Source organism: Dipodomys spectabilis, unplaced genomic scaffold (genome assembly GCF_019054845.1).
Source record: "Dipodomys spectabilis isolate Male_0828 unplaced genomic scaffold, ASM1905484v1 ptg000145l, whole genome shotgun sequence".
NCBI lineage: Eukaryota > Metazoa > Chordata > Mammalia > Rodentia > Heteromyidae > Dipodomys > Dipodomys spectabilis.
Window position 1 is genome coordinate 10,146,889 of NW_024870822.1, and position 14,972 is coordinate 10,161,860.

The 14,972-nt window shown below is 44.7% G+C and overlaps 1 protein-coding gene across 1 annotated transcript in view; it reads left to right on the forward strand.

Moving 5' to 3' along the window:
- The first annotated feature begins 1,704 nt into the window (after nucleotides 1-1,704).
- The window catches only part of Bdnf (brain derived neurotrophic factor), a 31,913-nt gene continuing 18,645 nt past the window's right edge, over nucleotides 1,705-14,972 (forward strand). Inside the window, exon 1 of the mRNA XM_042691563.1 lies at nucleotides 1,705-1,787. The gene's annotated coding sequence lies outside the window, so the exon portion shown is untranslated. The remainder of the gene's footprint in view (nucleotides 1,788-14,972) is intronic.

Below are 14,972 nucleotides of genomic sequence, written 5' to 3' on the forward strand. Positions count from 1 at the left end.
CTCCCTCCCCCACCCCCCCCACCCCGGCCCGGTCCCCACCAATCCCACCCCACTCCACCCCACCCCCGGCGAGCTAGCACGAAATCTCCCAGTGTCTGCCCAGATCAAATGGAACGCCTCGCTCAAGGGGTGCGAGTATTACCTCGGCCATGCAATTTCCACTATCAATAATTTAACTTCTTTGCTGCAGAACGGGAGTACTGTAGCGGGCACCCAAAGACTCGACCCCTACCCCCCCTCCTTTTGGAACCAAAAGGAAGGTGGGGAAATTATATATTATATTATATATTGTATTAAGAGTCTCTGAGTTTGGGGGCTGGAGTCTTCCCCCTGAGCAGCTGCCTTGATGTTTACTTTGACAAGTAGTGGCTGAAAGGTGGGTTTCTTTTCTTTCTTTTGGTGTGTATCTCTCCTCCCCCCCCCCCCCGCCCCCTCCTCTCCCCGCCCCTGGGTTTGATGTGCTGGGAAAGCGCGTGGCTTTAGTGAGGTCTGTTATTGCCTCGGCTTCCTGGCTGGAGCAAGTAACTTGGTGTAACGTTATCTGCGGGCGTTCATTAATAAAAAATGGTGTTATTATCTTGATTGAATTCCTATTAGGCAAACTCGGGAGAGGTCAGTGCGCGAACTCTGTTTAAGCCAGCATGATGTTTAAGGAGTCCACTCCCCCCCCCCCCCCAGCCTCGTCCACCGGGTGCCTTTCACCCCGGTGCCTTCCTACCCCCCCCCCGCCCTCCCCCCCACCCCCCACCATGGGCTCGCGTTCCGCCGGCTTGGGCAGTGCGCAAAGGTGCGGGAAGGTGCGGGAAGGTGTGTCTGTGTTGGGGGGGGGGGGGGAGGAGGGAACTCCCGCCCACAGAACTTAGGTACCAGGTTGAAAACGAAGGGGGAGGGTTGCCATCCCCGGGGAGCACAACGTCGACGTGTGGGGTTCACACTCACTTTCTTCGTCCCCAGGGCCTCTGGCTGGGATGTGTGCAGAGGGCGTGGGACGAAGGGATTCCCGCCCCCCCACCCCTCCCCAGAATTTGGGGCTCGACCCCCTCCTCCAAAGCCCGAGGCTATCCCTCGGAAGAGCGGAGGGCTGACCGGGTGGGGGGGAGGTGGAGGGGCGAATCGCAGGGATGCATGACTGGGGGAGGGGGTGTTGCTGGATGGGGGGGGCCCGAGCCGAGGATGGATGGTGCGAGGCGCAAGGGAGGTGTCTGGGGGGGGGAAGCATGGGGGGGTCCCTGGGGCTGAGCTCTGGAGAGGAAAAGGCGCGACGTTCCCTTTAAGCAGCCGCCCAGAATGGGTATCGGTAGCGCGGGCGAGCGGGGGGGGGGGGGGGGGAGGGGGAGGGGGGGGAGGAGGGGATGGGGGCGTCGCCGTCTGACCAATCGAAGCTCAACCGAAGAGCTAAATAATGTCTGACCCGGGCGCCCGGCGCAGGCTGCAGCTCTGGGTCGCGGTCGCCGCAGCCGCCGCCGCGCCGGGGCGTCCCCGCCCGCCCGCTGTCCCGCGCACCCCGCGCACCCCGCCGCCGCCGCCGCGCTCCGGGCTCCGCGCTCCGGGCTCCGGGCCGGGCGGTCCAAGCCCGCCCCACGCGCGCGCGCGCGTCCCGCATCTCCCTCCCGGGAAGCGTGGATGAGACACCCGAACGGCCGTGCCCAGCGCTGCCCGGCGCCCGGTTGGGGAAGAGCGGCACCGCCGCCACCATCACGGGGACCCGTACTGGACGGTGGAGCCAGGAGCGGGACAACGATGTGACTCCGCTACTGCGCCCCCGAAATCTTTGTGTGGACCCCGAGGTAGGCGATCGCCGGATTCGGGGAGCGGGGGGAGGACGGGGTGGGGAGTGGAGTCGACGCGGGAGCCCGGTGGTGGAGGTGCGGGAGGGGAGGGGGAACCACGAAGTTGTGGGAAGACACAACTCCGCCGTTCGCCTCTCCTGGCGGAGAAGGAGGGCTGGAGTTGCTTCTTGGGGAGGGGGGTGAGGGGGGGGAGCTTTCTCCGCGTCTCTCACCAGCCCGAGAGGGGAGGCTGGCACCCCACCCTCTGAACCCCAGGGATCAGCACCCCGAGAATCCCCGAAGTGCGAAAGCACACGGGCCAAGAGGAGACGCCACTCGGGAGCCCAGACGGCTTCCCGGGGATCCCCGAAGTCTGCGCCCCGAAGAAGAGAGCTCGTAAGAGAGATTCGTAGGGCGGCCGCGGTGGAGAGGTGGTGGGAGCTGGGGGCGCGCGGGGGGGAGGGCTCTGACCGAGCAGAGGGTGTCCGGGGCTGGGAGGCTGAGCGCCGCTCCGGCTCCAGTCCGGACGGGGTAGGGGGTCGAGGCGAGGCGGCCTGGGCGTCGTCGGGGCGGGGGGAACCTTCGCACTCCGCCTCCCCTACTTTCCTGGAGATGAGACCCAAAGCGGACTCACACGTCCAGGGCTCACCAGTGTCGCTTGGAGAACTTGGGGAGGGGCTTGGGCTTGGGGTACGGTGGGGAGGGGGGGGGGAGGTTGGCCTGACATTTGGGACCTGAGTGGGTAGGTGAAACTCCGGGCCGTCCCTAACTCTCCCGGCTCTGCGCGCCTCTCTTTGGAGACCCCCCCGTACCCCCACGGGCAAAAAAGTTTTGACTTGAATGAAATAGGTGTGTGTGTGTGTGTGTGTGTGTGTGTGTGTGTGTGTGCTGATCGGTCTTGGTTTTTTTTCTTGGGGGGTGGCAGGATTCAGGGCCTGGAAAAGAGATGGATGGGGGGGGGTGAATTGAGACTGGCGAAGAATAGGGTAGGGTAGGGTCCGGGGAGCTTTGTGCCCGGGGGTCGGGGGTGGGGTGGGGAGAGGAAATGGCAGAGAAGGGGTTCTCCAAAGGGAAAAAGGCACAGGCTGTGGGGGGTGAGCTGGAGTCCTAGTTGGAGGCGGATGCAGTGTTTGTGCGTTGGGGGTGGAGCGGGGACCAGGGATCCTGGTGTGGGGGGCCGGTTTGGAGGAGGAGGAGGAGGAGGAGGAGGAGGAGGAGAGGCCCGGGAAGGCTGGAGCTAAGGAAGGTAGCGCGCGCCCTCTGCTGGTCATGCTTTGGAGAGCAGTGGCGGAGGGGCTGGAGGCTGGGGGTGGGGCAGTGGTTGAGGTTGGGTTTTGCGGGATCCCGGCGGGAGCTGGTAGGTGGGACTTGTTGAGTGACGCTGCTGACCTGCTGGTGGCGGTGTGCGGCTTGTCGTCTTGGGTTCTGATTCGTTGCGGGTGTTCGGCTCCAATGATGAGGGTGGGGGTGGAGATGGGGGTGGGGTGGGGAAACTTTGCTACCCCTTGGAGTGTTTTTGGTGAGCCAAGTTGGGTGATGGACTAGGTAGGGTTCCTGGATCTCATTTGGGGTTCTTCCGGGCACCTTGCAATTCTGACTCCTCAGTGTACACTTTCTGACAAGAATGCAGGAATGTTCTTGGCCAGAAGCAAAGAAAAGCATATTTCCGAGTGTTTATTATTTCTGCAATTACAGTTATCTCTTAAAGCAAAGTGGTATATAACTGGGGACATACGGTTATTTTTTAAACTTTCTGTTTAAGCTTGCTGTTATAAACGTTAGTTCTAGAAAGTCAAAAGCCATTTGGGTCTTACAATTTGACAAGCTTGTTTTTGCCCTTTTATTTACTGGGGTGTAATTACAGGTTTAATTCAGCTAAACGTTACAGCTTTCAACGTTTATCTCGCACAAGATGATCATTTTGGGGTTGGAGAGATGCTAAGGTTGTGATATGAATTGATCTCATCCTGTGTTGAAATTACACCATGAAAATGGGTCCGTGGGACCAACACCCTTTTCAAAACAACCACAAGCCTTCTGTCCCCTGATATCGCTTAAAACTTTTTTCCCCTGAGTTTACCTCTGACCTAGCAGCAGAGGTAAGAGAGAGCAAGAGACACTTGTTGAAATGTAACCATAACCTTTACTGGAATTTGAAACACGTTGGTTACCATTACTGGAATTCCAGGACCATAGAGTCTCTTTGCTCTTGTACTTTATTTTGCAAAATGAGATAAATGTTGGTAAATATAGACCAATAGTGTTATGACATGAAAAGCTATTATGTATATAGAACTATTTTAAGTTATTGCAGAACATTTTCTATTTATAAATGATATAAGCACAAAGAAATGATTTCCAGATAAACAAGACTGACGGACGTGTTTTGAAGCATTAGAACATTGCAGACACACTTAGACATCATATTTTAAAAGTAAAATAACAGTAATTTTTCACATACCTTTGGAGCCTGTCATAGCCCATTCAGAGCAAAGCTGGTAAGTAGAAATGTTGTTTATTTTGAGGTGATATGTAAGGCCACTTAAGATTATAGTATGTCAACATCTGCAGATCCAGAGGTTAAACTATTTAGAAATCTGGTTTGCCGATCTCCTTCCAGTGAAACTTTTAGTGGCAAACAAAGGGAAAGAATAAATAAATAAATAAATAACCATTTGCCTAGAGGCAGTAATGGTCTTCAGGCTTATATATAAATCAATTGTTTAAATCTCATCATAACCTTTGGGAGGTGAGAATGGTGTTGGAGTATTGCTGGTTCATTTGCCTCACCAGGAAAGGGATGTCATGTTAATGTAAATGCAAATTTCTGCAATCTTGGCTCTAAGATCTTGGCTTCCTGTTTAAAAGGGGGCCCTTAGAACGGAAGCAATTCCCTTCTTCCTGGAATCTTTCAAGAGTCCCAGCTTTCTAATCGGCAAAATGGTAGATGATTGATCATCTCATTTCTTTTCCATATAAATAGCTCTGGTTTGGAGCTCAGCACACTGAGCCTGTTGAGCCCGCCCACCTGATAGTATAGCAAAGAGTTTGTTTACTTTTCCTTACACTCATCTTTGAAAACCTTCTGGAAGCATCTCTCTCTCTCTGTTTCTCTTTCTCCTTTCCCCCTATTTCTCTTTCTCTCCCCCTCACCCCTACCCCTCTTAGAGTGAACTTGAGACATATAACAGAGCCAGCTTTAGATCTCTTGGACATAATCTTCTACTAAACATCAAGACAACTGATGCACACAATGGAAAAGTCATGTACAAGTAACTCATTAACATTTTAAGATTTAGTAAGTTAGCCCCCGAGGAGAGTGAAAGAAGAATTTTAGGCTTCCTGAATGAAAACCGAGAGCATGGAGAGGAGATGACCGCTGAATCCTGATGGCTGAATCTCTTTTATGAAAAGCTTTTGCATTTCAGATGTGCATGATACTGAATTTAATGGTCAGAAGTAACTTTCAACTTGCATCTGTCTCCTTGTGTGCTAGGCTTTGCATTTAGTTTGTGTGAGGGGATCTTCTAGCCCACTGCAAAGGAACATATCCCTTTGATAGGGTAATTGCCCACTTGTCTCAACTTGTTTTCAAACAATTATTATGGAGCACTTGGTTTTCAATAATTGCAAAATTGCTGCTTAATTGAAGGACTCTCATACATCCAGTGCAGCCATTCAGCCACTGGCAGGCTCAAACTGTGAATCACATTTGAAAGAGGAATCAGGAGAGAATTCTGTGGAATTCTAGGTTTAATATGTTGGTTCTTGTTCCAGGAAGGAAGTTGCTGTTTGATCCAGAATCACATGAAGTGGTGTTGTGATACATTTGCTTTATTAGGACGAATAATAAGCATGAATAACCGAGCAAACTTACTGCTACATTCTGCCTCCATTTACTCTGGCTCGTATGGAGCAATGTGAAGCAATAAATGCTGGTGGCAAATGAAATCCGTATGGCTTTTGCATGTGGGATTTAACTCTGGGAAACATTAGGAAGGTTTTGGTGCTTCCAAGCTGAGGTTCACATGTCCTGAGAGTCCCCTAAAACTTGCACTTAAGACACAGAAGCATTTAACCCTAATTTTACACTTAAATACATCACTACATTTCCATAGTGCTTATACTTAAAGACTCAGAAAAGCCACAACCCCATTATTGAGTACATGGAGTCATTGTTATTGACAGATTAAAAAGTAGCCCTCACTAGACCTGTGTTGACATTGAAGAATTGTCCGGAGTTGGGAGAGGGGAAGCATCATCGGGCACGTTTTCTAAATGGGGCAGAACATATTCCCTTCACGGTAAAACACATGAGTTTCATTTCCGTGTAAATGCACAAATAGGAACTATGACGCTTATACTCTGGGTGAGACAAACCGGCTGGAACACAGTGGATGTTAAGAGCTCACTCACTGTCCTGAGGTTCTGTTTGTCGATTTCCTGAAGTTCAAGGATGGCTTGCATTAAATGAATATCGGATGAGAGAGTGATGGGGGGGGGGGGTACATAAATTTACAAGCTTCAGTGACAGCCATAATAAAGTAAAAGTTTAGTTCCAAAGAGCCCAGAGAGTAACGCATCTTATGTAGTTTTCCCCAAAGGTTCACTTGAAAGGACTTTTCATTGGTTGTCATGCTAGTAATGTTCTGATTTTGAAGGCTTGCAGAACTTAGTCAATTTTAACTGCTCTTTCATCTTGGTTCCTTTGGTCTGACTGAAACTTTATGATGACCTTCTGTGTTTTTGACATGCCTCTTTATTTTTGGAGGGAGGAGGACCGGCAAAGGAGGATTTCTTAATTCCTAGACAATCTAACCATTGAAATATAAGATTGCATGATTTTTTTTATCTTGATTTTTCATCTTGATTTTCCGCTGTCCTTCATCTTGATTTTCTAAAACAATATCTAAACTGGCAACTTGTTTAATTATCACTTGTATGTACAGAATTAAGATGCATATTGTTGATTTAAGGAAGCAACATTTTAAATTAAGCTATGTAATTCATCAAAAATTGAAGTAATAGTGCCACCTAGAGAACAGAATCACCAGCCTTACCAGCCAAATACATGTCTCCTTCCAAATGAGCCATCTTCCAAGGTTACAGTCCTAGTATTTCCTCTAACCATTATAATAAGCACATTTGCAGATTTGGTCAGTGTGTGTAGAGAAGAGGGAGAGAAAGGAGAAGGTACATTTGGAATTGTAGGTAAACATTTAAAACCAATAAACACACACACACACACACACACACACACACACACACACACACACACACACACACAGAGTTCTTTTAGTGTTTAAAAGTAGTAAGCAAATGTAGAGGGCCAGAAATCAAGGGCTGGCCTCTGTTTTTTAACATTTATTATTTTCTAAGGTTTGTGCTATAGCATGGAGTACAAAGGTTCTGAGTCTATCCATTTGCCACAGGCCATTCATTACACTTTCTGAGATACAATAACTCCAAGTAAATGGAGTAGAGAGAATGTTGAGAATGCCTTTGATCTCTACTTAATTTTAACTTTAATGACTTGAGAAGACTATAAATTGCAGGGATACATATATATGTATACATATATATGTCTATATGTCTATATATATGTATATCAGCATTTTAAAAGCAAAGAAAAAGTAAGAAACAGAAGAGAAGTAGAAGGAAGATGGTAAGGATGGCCTCAATCTTGGAACAGATAAAAACACATAGTTGAGTCAACAGGCAAAACATTAGTAATGGAACCAAGAACCCATTAAGAAGGGGTCAGAATTCCTAGATGACAAAACCAGTATTTGGTGCGCTTTTACATGCTTCCATAGTAGCATTTGGGATAAGATTGATGACCTAAATGTTCTTAAAAGAGCATAAATTTAGTCATGTTTGCTTCAGATTCTGACTAGTGAGAGCCAACAAAGCAGCTATATAACTGTGGGGAAATGTGTATTTGTTTTCTGGCAAGAAGGTAGAAATTGTAGAAAATATATTTAATAGTACTTATTTTTTGATAAGTGGGGTTGGCAGGGATGAGAGAGAATGATGGGTTGTGATATTGATGAAGATGAATTGTACTTCTAAACTGACATGTTGAATTATAACCCTTTCTTTGTACAACTACGTAATGATAACAAAAATAATTTTATATACATATTTCCCCCCCTGGTATCTATTATAGAAGTCATTTAGCTAGCTTAGTTTTAAATTGTGCATAATTTGATTCACTCATAAAGTTATGTTTAGAAGATTTGAAATGTTAGAGATGATTTAGACAGCAACTATAAGCATACTGGTGGATTTTCTTTGAAATGTCTTAAGTTTTGGATAGTAATGGAGACAGCAATTCTTGTACTTCCGGGACTAAATACAGTACATTGTAAATTTGTGCCAGTTTCTGGTAAATACAGAACAAATTGCATGATAACCAAATCAACACACTATTTTTAGTTATTTTATTATCTTCAAATGGTTGTACAAAAGAGGTTTCAATTCAACATGTCAGTTTGTGAATATAATACATCTTGATCAGTGTCTCCCCCTCATCATTCTCCCCTGAGTTTTTCAAGACTCCCCAAGAAAATCTTTATACGTGTGTCATTCATAGAAGCAATCAGGTGTCGAAACTTTCTTATTCAGGAAAAAAGATAACCCCTCCAAAAACAATAGTGTTATATAAAGAGAGAAAGAGTATCTCATTCAGTTTATTTATTTATTTAGTTACTTGGTCGGTCATGGGGCTTGAAATCCGGGCCTGGGTGCCATCCCTCGCTCTTCAGCTCAAGGCAAGCGCTCTACCACTTGAACCACAGCACCACTTCTGGTTTTCTGGTAGTTTATTGGAGATAAGAGTCTCCAGACTTTCCTGCCCAGTCTGGCTTTGAACTGCTATCCTCAGACCTCAGCCTCCTGAGTAGCTAGGATTACAGATGGGAGCCACCAGCACCTGGCTTCAGTTATATTTTTGCCACACAGAATTCAATCTAGGTGTTGGAGCATCTATGTACCTTGGTAGTTGAATTTTCTACTGCCTCTTTCTGCCTTGGGGAACTGAAATGAAGCCCACATTGAGAGAAGTTTCTCTCTCTTTTCACATGTTCACTTGTTTCTTGAATGTGTTTTTTAAACACAGGCAAATTTCTTTTGCATTACGTACAATCTGAAGGTCGAGAGAGAGCTGCATTCATGAATCTGGAGGGAGATGCTTGGCAGAGTCCCAGGCCACATTCCTAGACCCAGCTCTCCTAGGTGTCCTCTCTTACACAATCTTGGGAAAGTACACCCAGAGCTGCGGTTGGCTGAGGGAGGACCTATCTGAAGACACAGATGATACACTTACCATGGTGAAACATAAAGCCAGCAGCCATTGCCCTCGTTCTGCTCAGTGATAGAAGCTGGATCAGTTGCATTTACTTACATGGAAAATAGTGGGATTAAGTTTGACAAAGTCAGTTGGATCAATACAGGCTAAAACAGGGAATTGGAGGCATAGTTTTAGAGAATGTACTATAACCATTGTAGAAAGGAAAGGAATTCATTTATTTAAAAGCAGTTGTAAGATCCACGTGAGCATGTGAGCCAGAAGTGTGAGTGGCTGAAATTTGGGGTTGTGGTAGTAGGAGTACAGTACTCAAATGAAGAAGCTGATAATTCTCCACTTTCCCATGAGGAGCAAAGATAATTTTGCTCAAATTTGTAGTCTAGGAATCTGTATGTGGTATTCCTGAATCCTGAAAATATAGCTAGTGCATAATATGCATGCCAACTTTACTGGCTAAAGTCACATAGGCAAGACTACACAAAAATAATGATCTTGTCCAAATGTGTAGTTTTCTATACATGAATTGAGTGCTGATCTAAAAGACAAATGAAAATTCTGTGATTTAGAGAGACATCATTTATTTTATTACCAGAATATTTAGATTAGGACATGATTAGAAGGGATTTGTAACCTTATGAAGAACAGACATTCAGAGGCTTGGAGATGCAGTCCTGCCAAAGGTTCTCCTGTAAGGGCAGAGGGTTCTCTATGTGAGGGCAGAAGACCTGGGTTAATTGTGTGTGTGTGTGCATACACACACACACAAAACAGTATTAGGGCTTGAATTCAGGACAAGCTCTTGCTTAGCTATTTTGTTCAAGGTGCACTACCACTTGAGCCACACTTCCAATTCCAGATTTTTTTCCTGGTTAATTAGAGATGAGAGTTTCAAGAACTTATCTTTCTGGGCTGGCTTTGATCTGCCCTCATCCTCAGATCTCAGAGTCCTTAGTAGCTTGGATTTACAAGTATGAACCAGCAGTTGCACATCATGAATTAGTGTTCCTGACTGAACTAGAAGATGGAGTTTGGTTCTAGGCCCAACGTTTACTAAGTCTGTGACCTTGGGGAAGTTACTTAGGTGCTTTGGGCCTCAACCTCTTAGCAGGGTAGTGATAGAGATTAAATGTGTTAAGAGATGGAAACTGTTTAGAAGTCTTGCGGTAGCTACAATTTTTATGAGCACTTTCTAACCCCAATAGAACATTTTCAAGATAGCTTATTACCACAGCACTGAGGAGCCTCATCAGCATGCGCCATGCTTAAATTTGCTTCACTTTATAGCAAAATTGACAAGAGCAGAACTTTGTTTTCCTGTAGTGTAAATCTATTCGTGCAAATCTTAGTCCTTCTTCAAGACCTAGCTGCAATTCTTCTCTAGGAAGACTCCTTCTCAGAGTGACCTGCCCTCTCTGAGTCACGTGTGTCGTGTTTTGTGTTATTGATAGGGTACCCTCTAGAAAATGGTCCAGAGTGACTTGCTCAGAATAGTCCTTTCACTTAAAAAATAAATCCTTCTTGAGATAGAGCAAGTATGGTACCTGTATTTCTGGGCCAAATGATTAAATTTGATCCCAGACACAGATTCTATTGGGAAAGTTCCTTCAGTTCTCTGTACCTAAAATAATGTAGAAGGAAATTACTCCCCTCCCAATATTTCCTCAAGGGGACTTGCTTCCTGAACGAGAACACTATTAGGAATACCCAGGCCATTCTCATGCTCATTATCTCTTCCTTTTGGTGAGAAGGGAGCGATTCATCTGATGGATGAGACCTGTAGATCTGTCAGCTTCTATAGTGTATAAACCAAAGCAATGGACCACAGTGCTGAAATTGAGCTAATTCTCTGATTTTCTGTGGGGCTACTATAACCTAAATAGATAAAAATAGCAAGATGTGGTCCTTTTCCCAAAGATGCTATCTTCTAGGTCTGCCTTCCACCACCCCATATCTACTTGAATAGGCATTTTAATGTTAGCTATTCAGTTAGATTGTAAATCCTTTCAAAGTAAAAATATCCCATAATCCTCATTGCTCACAACAGTTTGTTAGGTATACTCATAGTAGATTGCTCTTGCTAAATTCAACATGTCTTTTCTTCATAGGGGAAAAAAAGTAGTATGATCCACTAGGAAGGCAGCTGAATCAATTTCATAAATAAGCTTTTTATAAGTACCCATAAAAATGCAACTTTTGGTTTTCAGTTTATATGCCCTCGGTCACCAACATTGAACTCTTCATGGATACTTTGCCTTGCTGCAGGGGGCTAGCAGGTCAGAAAATACTGTCTCTTATTCTACCACATAGACTCTTTTTACAAATTGCTTCATAGGTGGAGTGCTGTCCACTTCCATGACTTTCTGATTTTCTTGTTATACTGGAAAATCAGTGGCCATTTAAATCAGTGAGATAATCACTCAGTGAATTAGTTACCAAGTTAATTATTTCAACTTTATATGGAAAAACTTTAAAAAATATTTTCTAAAGTTAATCTCAGTACATCCAAGGTTGATAATTTCTTAAACTGTGAGTCGAGAACTACAATATAACACATTCTTAATTCCTTTTATTTTGTTGGTGTGGGGCCTGAACTCTGGGCCTGGGCGTTGTCCCTCAGCTCTTCAGCTCAAGGCTATCACTCTACACTTGAGCCACAGCATCACTTCCAGCTTTTTCTGCTTATGCGGTGCTGAGGAATCAAACCCAGGGCCTCATGCATGCAAGGCAAGCACCTTCCCAGCCCCCACGTTCTTAATTCTTAGTTGGAGGCAATTTAAGTCTCTTGTGTAAGAGGAGGTCTTCATTTGATAGGATAGTATGTTTCCTAGAAACATTTCTGGAAGGAAACATCTTATACATTTTGAGATTGGAGCCAAGAGGGCACTGTGTTTGACTCAAGATGGCCACCGTGAGAGCTGTTCAGTTGAGACTGCAGTTGAAGTTCTTCTTTTTATTAACAGCAGTTCCCAGAGTGCACTGCACTAGCAAGGTGGCTTAGAACCAAGCTCCAGATACCTGGCATAGGGGCTATGCCAATCAAAGGAGAATAGTGGGCTTTCCTTGCTTCCCTCCCTTGTTTCAAGTAACTGGTTTCTTAACACAGCATCTGGGTAGCAGCACCAATAGAGCACTGTCAGTGAACTCCATCATGTGGTTATTTCCAGCCTCCTGGAATGTTTCACTTAGGGAAGGTGAGGAAAGCAGCTCTTGGATTTCTGTGATTAGTTTAACATTGTGGGCTAGCTTTGACCATCCGTTTAATGGGAGATATGCTTTCCAGATGACTTGACATGAAGATGAGAAGGTTTTTTGGTGGGGGAGGTGAGGTTTGAGAGAGTGTTTTTTCATTCAGTCTCTAAACTTGGGGTAAAAGGTCCTCTGGGGAGCATTTTCAGAAGTGTTTGAAGTTCCAGTCTGGTTCAGAGGTAAGCTGAGGTGACAGACACACATCTTCACCAACTACCGTGATTGAAGAGTAAGGACTGTCCTTTTGGATCCTTTGTTCAACATTGATCTCCTATTCATACTAAATCTTATTTCCCAAAAGTTCCTTCCCCTGTCTCTCTAATTCCTCTGTTAGCTTGTACCAAATAAATGTACAACATACTCAATTTCAGGTAACCACATATGGAGTCATTTAATGACACCTTTCTCTTCAGATCAGCCTGTTCTTGTTTCTGTTCTTATTCCAGCTTTGGGAGGGCTTCTTTCCTCTTCCGGCACTTGTGCATTTGGCCATGGTCCCCCCTCAACCCCCGCCATATGTTCTGCTCTACAACTCTTGTTTGTAGATTGCCCTTTAGAGGTCACAAAACCCTTTCCCATTTGTCATTGATCCTTTGATCCTTCTTGCAATGCTGTGAGTCAGGCAGAGCAAGTTTTCTTCTCTTCCTCAAATTGCTTGACATGAGGCCTTAAATTTGTTCATTCGTGAATGTGTCTAATTTGCTTGTAAAAATGGCCAAATAGCCACTTTATAGGGTCAATGTAATACAAAGTGGAAGAGGCACAATCAGAACCCAGGTCTTCAGCCTCCTGTTCCCAGTCCCAAGAATTGTCATTGGACCCTATCTTGCAAAAATGTCTTAGGGAATTGTATCAAGAGTAGAGGTGGCTGGTTTCTGTAGGTTAGAGTTATTTCTTCTTTTCTTTTTTTCTTTTTCTTATTTTCTTTTATCCCCTGTGGTCACTGTTTTTGATTTTGGTACCCTGTGTCTTGTATATACATTTATCTGATTTGGGAGGGAAAGGGAAATAATGAAATGGTGAGACAAAGGACAAAGGGTGAACCACTGACACTGAGATACTCACAAGACACTTGGTTGGAAATGAACTTTACAAAGTTGGGGGGAGAGGAAGGGGAGACCAGGGGAAGGAAAGAGGGAGAAAACAAGGGAGGGGGTAACTCTGTTAGACACACACACACACACACACACACACACACAGATATGTATGTCCACTATTCAGTTCTATATTTTATTAATGTATTCCCGAGAGCTTTCTATTTTACTATATGGGAAAAAAATGTGTCCTTTATAGTTGTGTGGATTCTACTTTAATTGTGTACTCCATTCTACTTTCCTGTAGTGGGAAACTGGGCTGTTTCTATTATTCCTGCTAATCTGTTGTTATTAATAACCACATTTTGTGTGTATGCACCTACATCTGTATATTAGTTTCCAGCAGTGGAGTAGCTGGGTCAGGAGAGTCTACTTACATATTGGATAGATATTCTCTAAATGATCTATGAGGGGCCTTGAGCTGTTTGTATGGCCGTTATCAGTGTATGAGAACACCTGTCTCTCTATACATTCATCAGTGGAGTCTGAGAGATGAGATGAGAAATGGGGGACAAAGTTCTAATTGAAGACTGAGACATTTACTTTGTGCTTAGCTTGTGGTGGAATTACTGTGCAGTCCTAAGAGCTGCTGCAGGCATCAATTTCAATGGAAATAATAGCTCACCATGGATATGGGCTTATGCCAGCCCTTGTGACATAGAATGGACCCACATTGTCACTTGTAGACTTTCCTGTAATGGAAAGTTGAGCTTGTATTCATTATTTGCCCAACTAGCAATGCTGGCTCCCAAGAGCACATCAGTATTTATTGAAACAATATAAAAAAAAAAAAAGAAAATTGTTCTGCCTAAACACACTGTGTACCAGGCTTGCAGTGCTCTTTCCTCAGCTATTAACATTATTTCTAGGGACAGAGTGTAAGAGATGTATATCTCAAATCACAGAGGAAGTCTTGTTAAGCTTAGAATTTTCCTACCCAAGGGATGCTTCTTGTGAGGAGTGACTCTGCACTTCCCTAAAGGTTTGTAATTAACTTAATTAGTAATTTACAAGATAAATGAAAACTTCCAGAGTACAATATAAACACTGAACTGTGACACAGGATTGCTAGGTTTCTTTAATGTTGCCAGGCAGTTCTGTGTATTATGCAAATCCATGGAAAACACCACCTGTGTATGACTTAGATATATTCCAGGTTGACCTCTTGTAAGTTTTTACCATTGTTATCAGAAAGATTGACCCTCGGGCTCATTTTTCTCTGAAAACAGTATGCTCTTCTTTAGAAACAAACAAAAATCCCTTTAGTTCCATTGCACAGAAAGTATGGCAAATGAAGTCTGACAGAAAAGTTATTCAATCAAAGTGATCTTTTGTAAAAGTAGACTTTAAAAAAAAAAAGAAGGAAGGAAAGCCATTTTTCTTTCTGTGTGTAGAATCATTGTACCTGGAAAGTTGCATTCCTGGTTGTATCTGCATTGCATGAGAGACCTTTCCCAGGCATATGGGTGGATTGTGAAAAGCTACCTGACACAGCACTGACAAATACGTTTTCTTTCAATGATAATGTCTATGAACGCTTCCACAACAGGCATT